At 42.9% G+C, this 17,714-nt stretch overlaps 1 long non-coding RNA gene across 1 annotated transcript in view; it reads right to left on the bottom strand.

Moving 5' to 3' along the window:
- Window positions 1–254: 254 nt before the first annotated feature.
- Window positions 255–17,714, bottom strand: part of LOC146862297 (uncharacterized) — a 37,060-nt gene continuing 19,600 nt past the window's right edge. Inside the window, exons 2-4 of the long non-coding RNA XR_014978416.1 lie at window positions 7,965–8,062; window positions 594–656; window positions 255–430 (exon numbers count right to left, since the gene is read on the bottom strand). This is a non-coding gene — a long non-coding RNA (uncharacterized LOC146862297). The remainder of the gene's footprint in view (window positions 431–593; window positions 657–7,964; window positions 8,063–17,714) is intronic.

Genomic DNA, 17,714 nt, shown 5'->3' with positions numbered 1-17,714 from the left:
ACCCTGCCACGTCGGGAATCGAACCCTGGTCCCGGACCAGTGCTCTGCATCGAGGTCTGCCACTCTAACCATTGAGCCACACTTCTCCACAATGGTAATGGTTGCAGTGCATGTGTAGATGTGTGAAGTGAATTCAAATTGACTACTGAGAGAGAAAGCAATTTATTGGGTATTTCTTATTGTCAAAACTAAAAACAGTGCAAGTGCAGTATAGAAAATAATGACTGCACTAGTCCAAGGAAATAGGTCTACATGTTTCAGCCATACCGATCAAATTATCATCAAGGCCTTCCTCAGGACCTTGATATTAATTGCTACTGCAAAACTAGAAAGTGAAACATGCGTCAATAAAATTATGGTTGGAACAAATACAACCTATACAAACTTGTTATCTCAACTTGTAGAGATATCACAAGGGTATAGACGTCACCTGTGAAAAAGGAACAGAAAAACACACATTGACATGAATTCCTGATGTTTGTACTGTATATCATGCTTCATGTCTGGGTCACTGCCCAACATGTGGTACCTTAATGTGTACCTTGTACCTTTATGGTGTACAATCAACTGTGTAAGTTAATGAAAATGCTTACCCGTGAGTTTATGGGGGGACACCTCACCTCACCTGGCGACAGCTCAGGACGTGAGGCACCACTCTGTTTAAAAAGGAAACAATTCTCATTACAGATAAGGCTCATATTCTGTAAGAATCATCATCCATATATTTTATCATCAATTCATATAATTAGACGGAATATCTGTCATGGGGGCCAGATCGATGATAACACGTCACTGACAGTTTGTTTTGCGAAAGGAGTGGTAATAATCCTGGTGTCATACCCCTTCTCCAAAGAAGTGAGCATATCTGTATTGCTGGTGGTTGCATATGGTATTGAATATCAAATGTATTAAAACATTTAAGACATAACCTCTAAAGCATGAAATGCTTCTGGTTGCATATGGGATCGAATGTCAAATGTATTAAAGCATTTAACTCATGATATGCCAGAAGAGAGGTACAACTATCGTAGTGGCAATCTTATCAATTCATAAAAGCTCTGTCAATGCTTATACATTTGTTAGTTAAGCTTATATCCACTCAAAATGGAACACACTTTGTACTAACAAATAGCAGGAATTACATCGATAGAGTGACGAAGTATAAGACAATGCCTCTAAGCTTCTCTAGGTATTCTAAGCATCTTAAAGTGTTAAAACACTCACGGTAGTGAGCAAGATTGTCCGCACATAATAATTTACAAAGTATTACAAAAGTAAGTTGAAAAATGAGGCAAGTCAGACCGAAAAACAGAGCGCTGTCCTCACTTATCTCTCCGTCGGTACCCCGGGCCTGACGGAGCTGGAACCAGAGGTATCCGACTGGAGGGCAAGTGTGCACATATATACTAGCACGCTGTAATCGGCGACCAGTGCAGCTTTGCTACGTGGTCCTGATGGCGCTAGTCAATCGCGTCATTCGCGTCATACCCAAAGAACTACAAAATACCTAAAAAATCTTGGGATTTGTAGTTCTAGGAAACGTGTGTATTCTTTGCACATGCAAAACTACCAAACCCGCTACGTAGTATGGCTAATGTAGTTTATATGGCTAACAGTCTCATTATCGAAGTTTGCGGTGCGTTCTGAAATTGACAACAGTTTTTGTCACTGCAATTCGAACACTTGGAAAGCTGAACTCTAAAACCTTAAGCCATATAACCGAAGACTTGTATGTTCTAGTGCAAACAGGAAGAAAGATAGTAGATATTCAAATAACTAAAGAAGTCTTGTTGGTTTAAACTTGTGTGCAAAATATTGCAGGAGCTACAAATGTAGTCAAGGGAGTTATCCTAACTACTATCATATATAAGCATGCCAATATAAAACCAAAGGTAGTATTATGGTTGTTGTGGCTAAAAAGGAAAACTGTCATGATTTTTATGACGCATGATCTTAATTAATATTATAATGATAGGTAAAGACACATGTTCATTAAGACTTAAAAAATATTACAATGATAGAAAAAAACACATGTTAATGGATTTAAAGCAGGGTCCAAGAAATTTCATCGTTCAACCCTTCGCTGTCACGTTTGAGTTTAAAAATCCATTTTTGTTCTTTAAGGAACAAGAATTTATTGATGTCCATTACGTGGGGAGGAATAAATGGTTGTTCCAAAACCGTCCATTTGAATTCTTCAGCTTTGTGTTTCTGATTTAAAAAAATATTTGTAAGTCTTTTTGCTTGTTTATTGCATCGGATGGTGCTTTTTTGTTCATTTATCCAGAGATTCACTGTGCAAGTTGTCATTCCTTCATACCGCAGCCGGCATGGATAGGTTATTAAATAAATAACTCTGTCACTGTTGCAGTTTGTATGTTTTACTCGTACCCACGGTCTCCCAGTGCCTATGTCCACAGATGATGTTCGTTCTGTCTGGGGACAGGCCGCACATGAACTGCAGGGATAATGACCCTGGACCGCTGGCATGTCCCAAAGTGTGTTCAGTGTCTTTTGAGGTTTAGTTTTAGGTCTGGTATGGACTAGGTTGTCACAGAGATTTGACTCCTTTTACAGGAGAATACTGGCAGAGGGATGGTCTTACTTCCTACATTGAGAATACGCCAGTGCTTCCGCACACTCTTTTGTATCCCATTTGTTAGTGTGCTGAAAGTGTTAACACACGTGAATCTCATCATGGGTGGTTACTGGACTCCCGTTTATATGAACGTTGTATCAATTTTTTGGGGTAGCTCCTGTCTAGCAATTGTTGTGACAATAGTTTAGCATGATGTTAGTATTTATCTTTATTGGAACAATTCCTGTGAATCCGCAGGAATTTTTCAAAAGGTAAATTGTCGCGGAGTGACTTCGGATGGTAACTGTTAAAAGCCAGAAGTGAATTTCTGCTATTGGTTTTTTATAAAGTTCACTCTCAAGACCGACAGTAGATGGAAAAATGCAGAGATCTAGAAAAGGGCAAGCTCTCTTTACTGTGTTCAACAGTAAATTTGATAAAATTATTCCTCAAGTTTGGCCAGTTTTGAAACTCCAAGATGGCGATAATGTCCCCACGCCAGATTACAAAGACATCATCTATGTATCTTTTCCATAGAAACATTTGTTCACGGAAAGGATTGTCTTGAGTAAGCACGTGTTCTTGTTTGAAAAGATGGACGTCCAAATTTGCCAGACTGGGCGCAAAAACACTACCCATTGATGTTCCTGATGTCTGGAGATAAATAGTTTCTTCAAATCTGAAGAAATTCTCCTTCATGGCCAGCCTTGCGCATTCCATTATGAAGTGTACAGGAGTGATGGTATCTAGATCGCTCTGATCTAGAAGCAACCGTATTGCTTCAAGAGTCTCATCCTGAGGGATACAAGTATACAGAGACTCAACGTCAAAAGAAACTAGACAGTCAGTTGCAACGTCAAACTCGATCTCCGGTAGCACCCTCAGGATGTCCTTGTATCCTAGAGATACGCAGGTATCTCTTTTACGATAGGTTTAAAAAAATGATCGAAAAAAGTGGAAAACGTCTCCAGCAATGAACCTATACCGGAAATGATAGGGCGGCCAGGTGGCGGCCTCTGGGTTTTATGTATCTTTGGCAATACATAAAAATATGGCATAACCGGATGCATTGTGATCAAGAAACTTGCCTCATGAGGAGAGATCCACCCTTCTGTTTTGCCTTCATAATCCTGGGTGTAGGGCCCATCTTCAATGGATTGTAGAAACACCTGTCAGTAAATTGTCGGAGGCACTCAGCCTGGTACGAAGAGGTGTCCATAATGACCTTTATCTGCTGGCTTAATTGTTATTGAAGCATTATTTGCCAAAGTGTTTAGCGCCTTTCTCTCAATTGAGGACATATTGTGGATGTGTCTTTTCTTGGTGTCACATAGTTTTGAAACATCTTTGCTAACTGCCTTCTCAAAAGTCAGTACCTGGTCTGGTACAAAATGTGTAGGTGGGTTAAGAATGGACTGTGGTTTTAGACTGCTGTTTTCAGAATAGGTGTCTGAGATGATATTACTATTGTCTGTTTCTTTCTCTTGAAAGAAGAAACAGTGCCACTAGAATCTCCTTTTATCAGAGAGATTAGTTTTTGGCAAACTCAGAACATAACAACCCTGATTCCTCAGACTTGTGGAAACAATATACTACTTTTCACCCAGTCACTCGTGCTTGCTCATTTGGTCTCAGAGAGTTACACAGAAGAAACAGTCAAGCCTGTTTACAATAAGAATTTATTGCACCGTTGTTTGTCTAGTGTAAAATATATGTGCTGCTACAACTGTTACACAGTAGCAGAGATATAGGATCAGCAGTACAGTGAATAAAAAGGAATATTACAGTGCTACCATTTTGCAATAGTCATGAATATATACATGAATATAAAATGCATTTATAAAATAAAGCACATACTCCTACGATGCCTGTCTAGATGTGCCTAAGTGAACCTAGCATGTGAGTAGGTACAAAAGAGCTAATAAGCCTAGGAGCCAAGAATCCTGCTAGGATTTAGTCGAACCCCATTACCTGAATAATGAGGTTGTGGGACCTCGTCCTGGTCTCAAGTTGAACACCCCACAAGGGATGTTTAGACCACTGTTAGCTAGAGCGTCAGCATCTCTGGTCAGTGTGTCGGCCTTAAAGTCTCGGGTCCCTCCAACTACTGATAGCAAGAGGTGCTGTATTTATAGAGTGTCTTTGGGGCATATTATCAAGAAATGGCGTTAAAAATATCGCCGCTTTAGCGGCAGAAAACTGCCACTAAAGCGGTGATAATGGGCTTGATAATATGCCCTTGAGTATTCCCATAGAAGCCCATGTTCTGGTGTCAACATGGGCTTCTATTGGAATTCTCGGCGGGATATTATCAAGCCCATTATCGCCACTTTAGTGGCAGTTTTCTGCCGCTAAAGCGGCGATAATTTTTACGCTGTGCTTGATAATATGCCCCTTTGTCCCTTGTGCGTGTGTTAGCCATTGTTTAGTATGAGGATGATGTATGGGATAAACCTTTTGCATAGATAGGAGGATGGTGAAGTATACCCCCTGGGTAGTATCCTCATAAATTATTTATAAGTGCTAAGGATGACGTCCGAGCAGTATTGATTGGGAAAAACCCTCCCTCTACATGGAACTAGGTGAAAAGTTTAGTCCATAAAAGGCGTTCAATCCTTATAAGGCGTTCTGTCCCAATAAGGCGTTCTGTCCTTATTAGGTGTTCTTATCCTTATAAGGCGTTATGTCCCTAAAACACTTGTTCATGTGAAATGTAGGGGAGATGATGTAGGTGAAAGGGTGCGATGTTCCCTGGACCTATATTAGAGTACCTATATGAAACATACCAGCACCTCAGCTAGTTTGCTACTGTCTGCAGCTGTAGTTGACAATTATCTATTTTTAATTCCAATGGCCATGCTCTTCCCCAAATGCATGTATCTTTCTAACCTGTCTCCAAAGAGGCTGCAACAGACGACATCCGCACCTTACTGGACAAAGAAGAAACAGCAACCCTCATCCTCCTCGACATCTCAGCGGCGTTCGACACAATTTCTCACCGCACCCTAATACGCAGTCTCCATGATGCAGGGATCCAAGACAAGGCCCGCGACTGGATCCGCTCCTTCCTCTCCGGCAGAATGCAGTGGGTCAGACTCCCCACTTTCCTCTCGGACCCTACACCTACCACCTGCGGAGTCCCCCAGGGGTCCTCCCTCAGCCCTACGCTCTTCAATGCCTACATGGCTCCACTCACCCTCATCGTCAGAACCTACGGACTCAACATTGTGTCATACGCAGACGATACACAACTCATCCTCTCCCTATCCAACGAACCCAACACCGTCAGACACAACTTTCGAGAAGGCATGGAAGCCGTCGCCAAATGGATGAAAAACAGCTTCCTACGACTAAACAATAATAAAATGGAAGTACTCATCATGGGCCCAAACCCCAATGCCTGGAACAACATCTGGTGGCCCCCCACCCTCGGAAGCCCACCCACCCCCACGGACCACGCATGCAACCTGGGAATCATCCTGGACTCAGAGCTCAAAATGGACCGCCAGATCAACTCTGTCTCGTCCTCCTGCTTCCACACCCTTCGCCTCCTATGTAAGACCTTCAAATGGATCCCCCTTGAACACAGAAAGACCGTCACTCACGCCCTGGTCACCAGCAGGCTCTATGCCGGAATAAACAAAAACCTCAACCGCAAGCTACAGAACATCCAAAACGCAGCCGCAAGACTGGTCCTCAACCTGCCAAGACACTGCCACATCTCCCAGCACCTGCGCACACTCCACTGGCTCCCCATCAAAGCTAGAGTCATCTTCAAGATGCTAACCCATGCTCACAAAGCCCTCCACAACACCGGACCATCATACCTGAACAGCCGACTCAATTTCAACGCACCCCAAAGGACCCTATGATCAGCCCAGCTCTCCTACACCGTGGTCCCCCGCACCAGAAAGACCAGATCAGGAGGCCGCTCCTTCCGCGCGGCCAGAGCCTGGAACGACTTTCCGCTCCACCTCAGACAGACAACATCGCTCCCCATCTTCTCAAGAAACCTCAAAACCTGGCTCTTCGACAGACTCCCTCCTTGATGGACTGGAACCTGTGATCCCCCCAACCACCCGCAGTGCCTTGAGACCCTTACGGGTGAGTAGTCGCGCTCAACAAACTCCTGAAGAATAAATAATATACTACATCACACACCTCACGTATGAAATGCAGATATTAATATATTATCCTGTCTACCGTAATTAGACCTTGAGGAAAATGAATCTAATAAACTGCACCACAGGTAAAAGAATGGGCTAGATATATTTTATTTGGTACATTCGTAACTGTGTATCACATACGGCAAACTTGACATCAAATCATGCTTTCACTCCCACCTTACTCTGTGACCTCGCCCACCACCAGGAATTTCCAACAAATTCATTTTCTGGGCAGTAACCAAGGAACGGAAACTTGATTTTCTCTACTGCAGGGGGTAGGGCAGAGGGATTAGACAGGTAGAGTACAGCTTTGTTATATATAATAGAGGGGCCACTACACTGATCATCGATTCATAATCCTTGGCTTATTCAGTCACGGTACAACTCGAAAGAGAAAAATCTGAACAAGTGTAGTTTAAATCTGTTATGGGAAACCATGGAATATATTCTGGAATCACTTCACATGGCTATTGATTTAAATATGGCACATGCCAAGAATAGATTTTCCAATTTAGGCTGGGACAAAAGAACTTAGGAAAAAATAAAGAAGTGAAGTATTAAGATGTGACTGAGTGGGCAAAGGGACAGCACACCTAGTTTGTTCCATTTGCAATGCATTGAAAACATTGTAAATGCCACATTAACTGCAGCAGATGCACGTTACAGCCACCACTGCGGTCAAGAATTTATTTACAGTACACATAATTTAGATGCTAGATACGTAACCCCAAATACAACTGCAATGAAGTACTACAGCACAGTTAGCACGTCAGTATCTACCAAATATCAGTCTGGGCATTTGATTGGTTGGTTCACAAAGTTAGATAAGCCAGGCGTGGAATTATGGTCAATGAAAGGCATGCATATGGTATTGCTTGGCAAATGCAATGGGAGTGGGACCTCATACCTTTTTCCAGCCTTGTTGCACTGTCAAGGGAAACTGCTGGTATACTGTACCTATAAATCAATGAGTTTGCAGCACATTACATAGGGAGGGGGGTTCATGATGCTCATGGCCACTCTCTTGTGAACTGAACTGTGTTAGAGCTAGGCATAAACAGGAAAAGGAAAGCCTTCTCAACAAACATACATGGTGATTTGTGTTTATAGTACTAGCTTACTCGGACCTGCTATCTGAATCTTCACAATAGACAGAACCAACATTCCAATACCCTGAGATGCTATCCTAAGATGTCCACAACAATCCTAAAAGGACTTACTGGGATCAACAGAGCTCCGGGAGGGGCGCTGCTGATCGGCGCCGGTTGACCAGCTTCTTCCGGACCCTCAGAAACATCCCTCTTCTTGCCCTTAGGTACTGATGAAGGAAATTAAGAAAATCAATAAAAATAGATCAGTGATTCAGTTAATAGTCTCCACAAAATGTTTTATGAAAAGCAAACGCAGTCACATACTTCTCTAAAACAGATCACCTACAGAACTACTAGTTTCGACTCAAGTCTATGGACTGTCATTAAATCCATATTAAAAATTTCCTTAACAAGAACTACATTTGGAACAAATGTATTGCAGTGAATGATGTTTGATTCTATTCCCATTTCTCAACACCCTTGATGGATCAACTCAGTCTCCCTTTTTGCAATGCAGAAATGAGTACTTCACATCATTGTGAATTCAATTAAATAACATGTAACTGTACGAGGTACATAAACAAAGTCACAGAGTGAACGCACTACCTCACCGATTCACTATAGTGACAGCAGAACAGTCTGCAATGGCTTCTTAATTAATCAGCCAAAGCGAGCGCCTGATGAGTGCTATTAGGTAGCACTGAGCACCTGCCTAGCAGAAACTAGAAACTGGATAACACAAAAATGTACAAGCGTGAACTAAATATAACTTACCTCTGAGTGTGAGCAGCATGCTATTCGGAAAAACAATTTTAGCCTTGTAGAATACAAACACAACAAATTTTTAAAACTCACTGCACCCCGTAACCTCGATGCCTAAAAGGTTAAGCAGGTCCTGTTCCCAGTTCAGAATGTCCCCCCAGCAATGCGTCAGCTGCTTGACGGTACGGTGAACCTGGCTAGTGGACTTCACGCACTGGTGCACTGTCCCCCCATCACTGCCGATGCTCCTGCAGCGGGCAGCCGCAACCTGGCCTGCTGCCAGCATAGATTGGAGGTGGCGCTGCATTAAAAAAACTAATGATGCCACCTCCTCCTCTCCAAAGATCGCCCAGGGCTTCACACCTGGGTGGTGCCACCATCCTCAAGGAAATCATCCCTCTGCCATAGCTTTGGGTGGGGTAGAAATAGGAAGGAAAAGGAAGGGAAAGTAAAGAAAAAGAATTAAGGAAAGAAGGGAAAATAAAGTTAAAAAGTCATAAAAAACACATAAAAATTTACCCCATAATGTAAAATACTCATACACAAAGACACACACTATTATGAAAAATTTAACTTAGGGGTAGAAAAGTAATAAAGGAAGAGAATTAGAAAGGACAGATAAAATTTAGGCCGAGTGCCATAACGCAGAGTGGAAAAACAAGATGGCTGCGCCCATGCAAACTGGTACTGTTTGCACGCGATCAGAGCGTGAGAACACACTTCAGAACCATGTAGTGCCATTCACGTGCAATTGTGGAGTGCACGTCACAGTCTGTGTTCCCAAAGCTAAACGAATGGGTGCATCGGCAAACTCCCCCCGAAATCCGCGTAGGATGGCAGAGTTTTTTTTCGACTCCGCAGAGTGGTTCTTTGCGAACTCCGCCCACCCCTACCACTAAAGTGGATGGCACAATCAGTGCAACAGGCCCACGAGGAGCATTTAATTTACAGACCCTGGGCACATGTAGTGTACTTTATTAGCGACATATAAGTAATTTAAATATGTCAATTGTGGATAAGCTAATGTTGTCATGTTTAAAGCATAGCGCACATGCACTTTAGCTCTGGTTAGCAGTGTTAAAGTGCCCAGATGCAGGGATCTCCATCCAGTAGCTCGTGAGTTACTGTAGCTCTCCAGCTACCGCTTAGTAGCTCACCTGTGTGCAACCCAGGTTATTAAATAAGAAAGCTTTTGCTTGGTTTAATTACTATACATTCAATAAAATTGAGTTTATACAACACTAATAATATGAATTACTCTCAATGCATTGCATTGAACATAAGTAGCTCTCAGTACAGAAAAGGTTGGAGACCCACCCAAAATCATAATGCCAACAAAAACAAATTCAGCAAAAAGGGGAGGAGGAAAGCAAAAAAAATTTTGGGGGGTGGCCTGCAGATAGGGCCATTTCACACAATACATTTTTTTGAAAATGTATGTTTTATGGAGGCATCTGTGTAGGAGAATTACCTTGCAGACAATTCAGGCTTTGATTTTTTTTTAGCAATCTATAAGGATCTCCTTTTTCAGTGGAACTGTCTATTTCTAAATGCTTTTCCTTAAGACTCATCATTAAATTTGACCTAGCACATGAGTGAGTTCACTCCAGCGCCTACACTTTTTATCTTAGAATCCTGCCCCATCAATAAAGTTACGACTCTAATTGCATATATCTTGTCTGATATCATTTTCTTCAGACTGCAACATGTTGGTAATGGTTTTTCCTTTGTGGAAAAACGTTTAAGGTATATAGACATCAATAAACAAATACATTCAAAACTATATTTGTCTTTGAGCCCCATCATTTGCCGCACCAGGTTCTGCTTTCCCTGGCCCACAGAAGGGGTTGTGACGTATCTTCATAGCGCAAAAGTGCCATAAAATGCAGCAGGGTGTCCCGCAGGGCGGGAGCCCCACCGTTTGTTGCACCAGGTCTTGCTGCTTTCCACGGCCCAGAGGAGGGATTGTGACCCATCTCCAAGGTGTTGGAATACCATAAAACACAGCAGGATGTCCTGCAGTGCGGGACGTGTGCGGGGCATGCCCAGGCTTGTCCGGGTGAAGACCGGGCCAAGACGGGCCTGTCTTAGCCCATCTGAGCCCAGAAGAGGCTGGGCTGGGCCTCCCCGTGTCAGGCTTTAACTGCAGCAGAGGACGCCAACATTGTAGTAAACTACGACTTTTTGTTCCATTTTTTGTCTTGTATTAAACTCACTGCTTCTTGTTGCCTGTATGCTGCTTTTTTCACCTCCTCTTTCTAACTAGATAGTGCCTTTGTTGGTTAGCATTAGGGGAACCCCATTGCACACTGCCAACCAATTAGCAAAGTATGGAGAAACTGACCTGGCAAGGCAAACAACAAGTTCTGCCCCAGACCCTATCCTCCTCTTTACCATCAACTTCAATTGATAGGATGTTGCACAGGGCACTAGGCGTGGTAGCCACTGAAATAGAACTTACAGAAAGAGGACTGTCACTAACTCCAGACCTCCGCTGCTCCCTGACTGGCTCGCCTCTCTCCCTAGCAGCCCCAGCCACCCCTGCCATGGAAACTATTCCCCTGTCTTTTCCGCAAGTCGTACGCACAGAGGAAGGAGCTGTACCCAAAACAAATACGCTGAAGGGGGGTGCAACCACTGGCCCAACTAAGATAAGAAAACAAAAACAAATGACCAGTGCAGGGTCAAAATGAAAGAAATTCAATGATGGGTATTCAAAAAGTATAGAGTATATGGACAAACAGGATCTGGACACGGGTTGCATTGACAATATGTGAACCAATCTGGAATATCCAGCCTGGGTGGCGAACCTGATGGTGGACTTACAGAGTCAGTTTAGATCTAGTGTGAGAAAAGAACTTGCTACCCTGGCTGGACGCATAGATAAAATGGTTGAACTGTGTGCTACCAGGGCTAGAAATAACAGTGAAAGGCACACCCTGGCCATAGTGAGGGGAACTGATATCAGCTATCAGACTGACAATGTTAGTTTAATATCTATAGAAAGGCCAGTTCCATCACATGTCCAAGATTGTACCTCCATTACGGATACTGGGAGTGCCAGCAGTGAGGTCAAGAGTGATGATTCTGTACAATCTAGCAGGGCTACAAAAACACACATGGGCCCAAGAGAAGTAGAGAATGGGAGGGGCATGAGACCAGCACAGAGGGTAGGGATGAAAGGGACACCCTTTCTGTCATAAATCTACCCCACGCATCATCTCCGTATGTAATTTTACTGACAGGTGTGCCCAAAATTAAAAGAGGCCAGAGGGAAACTCAACTAGAATTAAAGAACAAATGTTTGTTTTGGCTGGGGAGGCATATGCAGTTCACCTATGAAAATGCAGGGGAAATCCTCAGTACTCGCAGGGTCAGCTGGGTGGATATTAGACCAAAAGACATGCAAGGGGGTTGTTTAGTTATTAATTTAAAAAAAACCTTGACTGTTCACAGCCTCTTATCCAAGAATTTTCATAGCCAGGATATGGGCCTGGTGATTAGGCCCTTTCCATTGGGCTATTTTTTATGTATAAGGCCAAATGACACCAATTAGGGCAAAGAACAGCTCCGTGCACGATATGAGGATTCAAAACCAACAGCGCCTGGGACAATGGCACTAACCACCCAGACTCTTGCTATTCAACCTACCTGTAGTGAACAGATTTGGGGTTCTTGAAGAAGTAGATTGACAAAGAAAAACACAAAATACAGTCCAGGCAACTAATTGCCAAGGGGTTCTAAGGGAGACAGGAGTATTTATTAGCGGCCACTGTAGCCCGAGCCCCACCCATTTGTTAAAGGTTGAAGGAGCGAAGATACGCCCCGAAGCAAAGCAAAAAGCCAAGGACAAGGGAGGTGCACTGGAAGGGTCTATGGTTATGTGCCTGTCTCAAATTGAAAACACTAGGGGCTTGTTTATACGCACCCCTGTAACCCGGGATCAGAACAGTGTATTAGGAACACCAGTAACCCCAAGCCCCTTCCCATAGCCAATACCACACTGTATGGAGGACTCCAAATAAGGCCATTGGGGAAATATTCTAGTGTTCACCCGAGGAAAAATCAGTCCCCCAACACTGACAGCCACGTAGCCAAACCAGAAAAACACAAGGAAATAACAAAGTTGAGGGTATTATCCTTGAATGTTGTGGCCTGAAAAGTAAATTAAACTGCCCCGACTGAGGGTCTTTCATGGACCAATTTGATGTGTGAATGTTCCAGGAAACATGGATAAGGGAGGATGTATTGCAGATGGGGTTTGCATCATTTAATGTAGCTGCTACCACCGGGTGAAAGGCTAGGCCATCTGGGGGCCTTTGTAAATGGGTAGGCACACATTTGGGCTGCACAGTTTAGCAGCTGGAGTCTTCCTCCAATGATATCCAGCCCATCCTACCTTTACACCAAAGATCAGAATTGCATTGATTAATGTCTATTCCGGGCCTGTAAGTCTCAGTCAAGATTCTCCGACCATTGATCAATGGCATTCTTTATACCTACAATCACCAAAAATGTGTGGATGGCTGTAGGTGGTAATTTCAATTGCCAATTGAGCCTTTTATTGATCTTAAAGGTGCAACTTCTTGTGAAGAAGATTTGTGCTGGGTAATCCCTGAACCACACATTCCGCCAATCAGGGCCCGGACTCTGCTGGCACTCCAGATCAAATCACTTACACTAAACCATTCTCTAAGAGCTTGTAATGGTCGTACAAAATCTGACTCTCCTGGGAAGCAAACCTTTAACAGAGTTGGTCAGTTCCTCCTTCTTAGATCACATCCTGCTAGAAACCAGGATGTGGCATAGGGTCGTTGATTTTGCTGTCTTGCCTCGACATGACAGTGATCACAACGCTCTGACCATGGAAATAGAGCTGTCAGTCCCTGGGAATAACCTGGCCTCAAATACACCACCAGATGATAGACTAACAATCACCAACAACAGGAGATGAATAAGGTGGTCGGTAATCCAACACTCTCCTGATAAGCTGACCTCCCTATATGCAACCATCATCTCGACCCTACTGGAATTGGAAAAGACCATAACCACTGATGGCATTTTGTCCCTCTAATCAGAGTTGCAGAGCTCCATGCAGTATTGACATCTAACTTGGCTGAAATATTTTTTCCAAAAGTATCTTTGAGGGGGAATAAAAAGGCCAACTGATCTTGGTTTGACGGTAGTTGCTGGGAGACCAAGCGGGCTCTGATAGACGCTATCAAATCCAAGGACAGGATTCAAATCCCCAAAAAGAGGGCATCATATAGAGAGAGCATCACCCAAGCTAAAAAAAACCTGGGAGGTGGATAAATGGGACGCACTAAAAAATCCCCTGTTAACCAATGATATGAAGGCCTTCTGGAATATAGTCAACATAGGCTGTAGTAAATAGCAGCAGGCCATAGAGCCCAATATACTAGCAGATATCTGGAAGAGACATTTCCAGGCCTTACACACTATGAAGAAGGGGTGGGTACCACCATAAAACTAGCAACAACCCCACACCAGACTACCTATAATGAGGTCCCTGAGATAACATTGTTCAAAATAGCTAGTGCCATAAGTAATATGACCCCTGGCAAAGCACCAGGGCTGGACAAGATCCCAGTTGACCTCTTCCGTGTAGAACCAAAAATCTGGGGGCCCTTTTCGTGGGTTTTATTTAATGCCATGTTGCAGGAAATAGCGATCCCTGCAACATGGGCTGGAGCTGAAATCCTCCCAGTACACAAAAAGAGCTCCCCACTTTTGCCTATTAACTACAGACCTATCAGTCTGATTGATGTAACCCAGAAATGTTTTGCCTGAGTACTATTGGACCGTCTTCATGTATGGATGGATGAACATAAAATCTTGAGTCCATACCAAGGTGGTTTCAGGAAAATCACCTCCACCGTTGACCAAATATTTAGGCTCCAACTTCTATATTGGAAAATGGTGTCAATAGAGGGTGGCAGTCTCTATCTAATATTTGTGGATTTAAAATCCGCTTTTGACTTGGTATCCAAGGACAAACTATGGTTTGTATTAAGTGCTCTGTGGGTTCTCACCTATCTTTGGCTCATGTTCAGGAGATTGCATGAAGGCAATTATGCCCAAATTAGGTATGGGAAACATGGCAAACTTACCACCCCACTTGCAATAAACAGAGGAGTAAGACAGGGTTGCTTGCTCACACCTACCCTCTTGTGCTTTTATATCAATGCATTGGTCGATCAACTAAATGAGGTGAAGGTCATTGATGCCCCGAAGTTAGCACACAGAAAAGTGCTGGCAATGATGTTTGCTGATGACACTCTCTTGCTCTCAAAGACACCAATGGGCATAAACCCTCTGGGCCAATAGTTGAGATATACAAAATGCATACAAATGGTGCTGCAATGTATGGGGCAGAACTTTTGGGGCATTGTCCTCTAATAAATATCAACAAGTCTGAGAACAAATTCATCAGGCAGCTATTTGATCTCCCTCTTAGCCCACGACTCACCCCACTGCATTTAGATCTAGGGATCAGACTTATCGCTGAGGAAATTGGTCTTACACCTCTATCCTTTTGGTGTTGCCTGTGGTTAACCCCGGAACTGGCCGCTTAAAGGTCAAAGTAAAAGGAGCTACTGGGTCTACCAGGCGCAGGAAAACTAGCATGGTTTGCACATATCAGGGAGGCACTCTGAAGAATAGGTAGAACGATTTTATGGACTAACCTCGAGGTAGCGTGTCCTGCAATATCAAGAAATGAACTGGTTAATTGCTATAGGGTGGGTAAATTTGCTCAATTACAGGAGAGCTCAGCCACTGGTTCTTTAACCATTAATTTTATGAGAATCAAAGACCATTATAGTCTTTCCTAGATGATATTCAACCAGCACTAACCCGGAAACTATATGTACAATTTAGATATGGGACTCTCCCGCTGTGTGCATTTTCCAATAAATGGTCAGGCAGCACTTTTTTTTGGGTGTCCTGCCTGTAGCTGTGAGACGGAGTCAGGCAGCGATGGATAATTCAATTGTGCCGAAACTTAGGGACCAAGCACTGTGAAGATGTATTTAGGGTCCTGAAATATAACACCCATATGCCAATTGTATATGCAGTGTCGCGCGTATTTAAATCTCTATGTGGTGTGTGCGCAAGCTGTTTTTGAACACCTACTCATGGAACTAGGTTGACACACCTTTCCCTTCTCATCTGGGACATCTTCCATTTTAACTTAATTCATCAAAGCTAACCTTGTTTTTAATTGGTTCCTAGTTGTTCTTAATTTTATGGCAGCAGTGATTTTTAACTTAAATGTACTTAACAAGGGGGATTTTTTGTATTCTGCTGGTTGCTCCTGGGTAGAAGCAGGCAGGCGTTGTTGTTGTTGGTGGTGGGCAAATGGTTTACCCAATTAAGGACAGTTTGGGGCTAATAGATTGTACATTTTGGGAAAACTTTAAACTACGTATATTAGGGGCATATTATCAAGCCATGTCCTTCACATCTAACATGGGCTTCAATTGGAATTCCATAGAGCATATTATCAAGCCCATTATCGTCGTTTTAGCGGCGGTTTTCTGCCGTTAAAGCGGCGATAATTTTATCGCCTGACTTGATAATATGCCCCTATATTACTTGGGGGCATATTATCAAGAAACGGTGTGTTAACATCATCTCCGCTTTAGCGGCAGAAAACTGCAGCTAAAGCGGCGATAATGGGCTTGATAATATGCCCTTGAGAATTCCCATAGAAGCCCATGTTCTGGTGTCAACATGGGTTTCTATTGGAATTCTCTCCGGCATATTATCAAGCCCATTATCGCCGCTTTAGCGGCAGTTTTCTGCCGCTAAAGCAGAGAGAATTTTAACTCCGTGCTTGATAATATGCCCCTTAGGGTTGTATATTTTTTATGATTATTTTAATCTTTTTATGTTTATTGCATATGCACTTTCATGGTCTATTGACCGAAATAAAATATTCGAAGAAGTATTTGTTCTTATACTGTTGGTGAAAGTTTGCCACTGATGAGCATAAGTTTTTGAACAAATTTGCTAGTTACATTCTGCCTACATACCAATCCTCCTCTCTCTTTTACATTCATTAAATGGATGTGGATCGATTCTAGCCAGTTTTTATAATTATTTCTTAGAAATTGATTGTTTGGCCACATCTTGCAGTCTTTGACTTTGCTCGTCCTTCCAGTCTTTCAGCATTTTAACATCCACTAGCTCCCGCTTGGAAGAACAAAACCTTATTTCCCAAATAAACGCCCCTTGCAGCTGATTTAAGACGCGCAGTGCATGTATGTTTGGGTTTTGTAGGAGCGAGCCTTTTCTAAATATCACTGAACATTCGCTGAATACAACTGTCCTATTCATCAGACTTTTAAACTATGCAGTGGAGGTAAAGTCTACACCGTCTCCACCTAATAGCAAATGCGATTAGAGACACCCTGTGGCCACTGAATCCATTTTATTTACATTTGACGCTACATTTTCTTGCAATATACCGCATCGGTTGCTAGAAATACTCACTAATAGCAAAGCAAACACACTCAACCATCAAACTTAACTCCCAAATTGCAGATGCTAGGCAGACATATGATTTTCTAACGTGTTGGCGTCATTTGTTTCAAAAGGGAATGTGCGCGCAGAGCAAAGAAATAACGGGTTTTCACCGGTGCACAGTGAGATGAGGCGCTCAGCACATTTCAGGGGAAGGCTGCAATACCCTAAAGTGGCTCTGATAAATTGCAAGACACTTCTTATAATGAAGTCTCCAGTTTTTACAGATTAAATTGTGTGACTGCTGTTACGGAATTCCAAATACGGGCAGACAATTTAATCTACTGCATAGGACACTATGGAGTAAATGGCACCATTCAATCTAGCGAGCCCTGTGCTCCAGAAAACCTATCTTCGGAAAGACTCATGCATAATTTCTCACAATAAATCATAACGAAGATCAACTGTTTAATACATTAGGAGTGGTAGCCACCCGCAGCATCTAATTTATGCTTCTGTGAGTTGTCAAGATTTTATGAACCAGAGGGCTACTGAAATCAATGTGCACATTAAATTTAAGAGACTGGCTTAACAGAGTAAAAGGTAATTTAGTAGTCGCACAGATATGAT

The sequence above is a fragment of the Triturus cristatus genome, chromosome 2_2 (genome assembly GCF_964204655.1).
Source record: "Triturus cristatus chromosome 2_2, aTriCri1.1, whole genome shotgun sequence".
In the NCBI taxonomy this organism is placed as follows: Eukaryota; Metazoa; Chordata; class Amphibia; order Caudata; family Salamandridae; genus Triturus; species Triturus cristatus.
The sequence above is the reverse complement of the archived record's forward strand: the minus strand, read 5'-3'. Positions and strand labels throughout refer to the sequence as shown.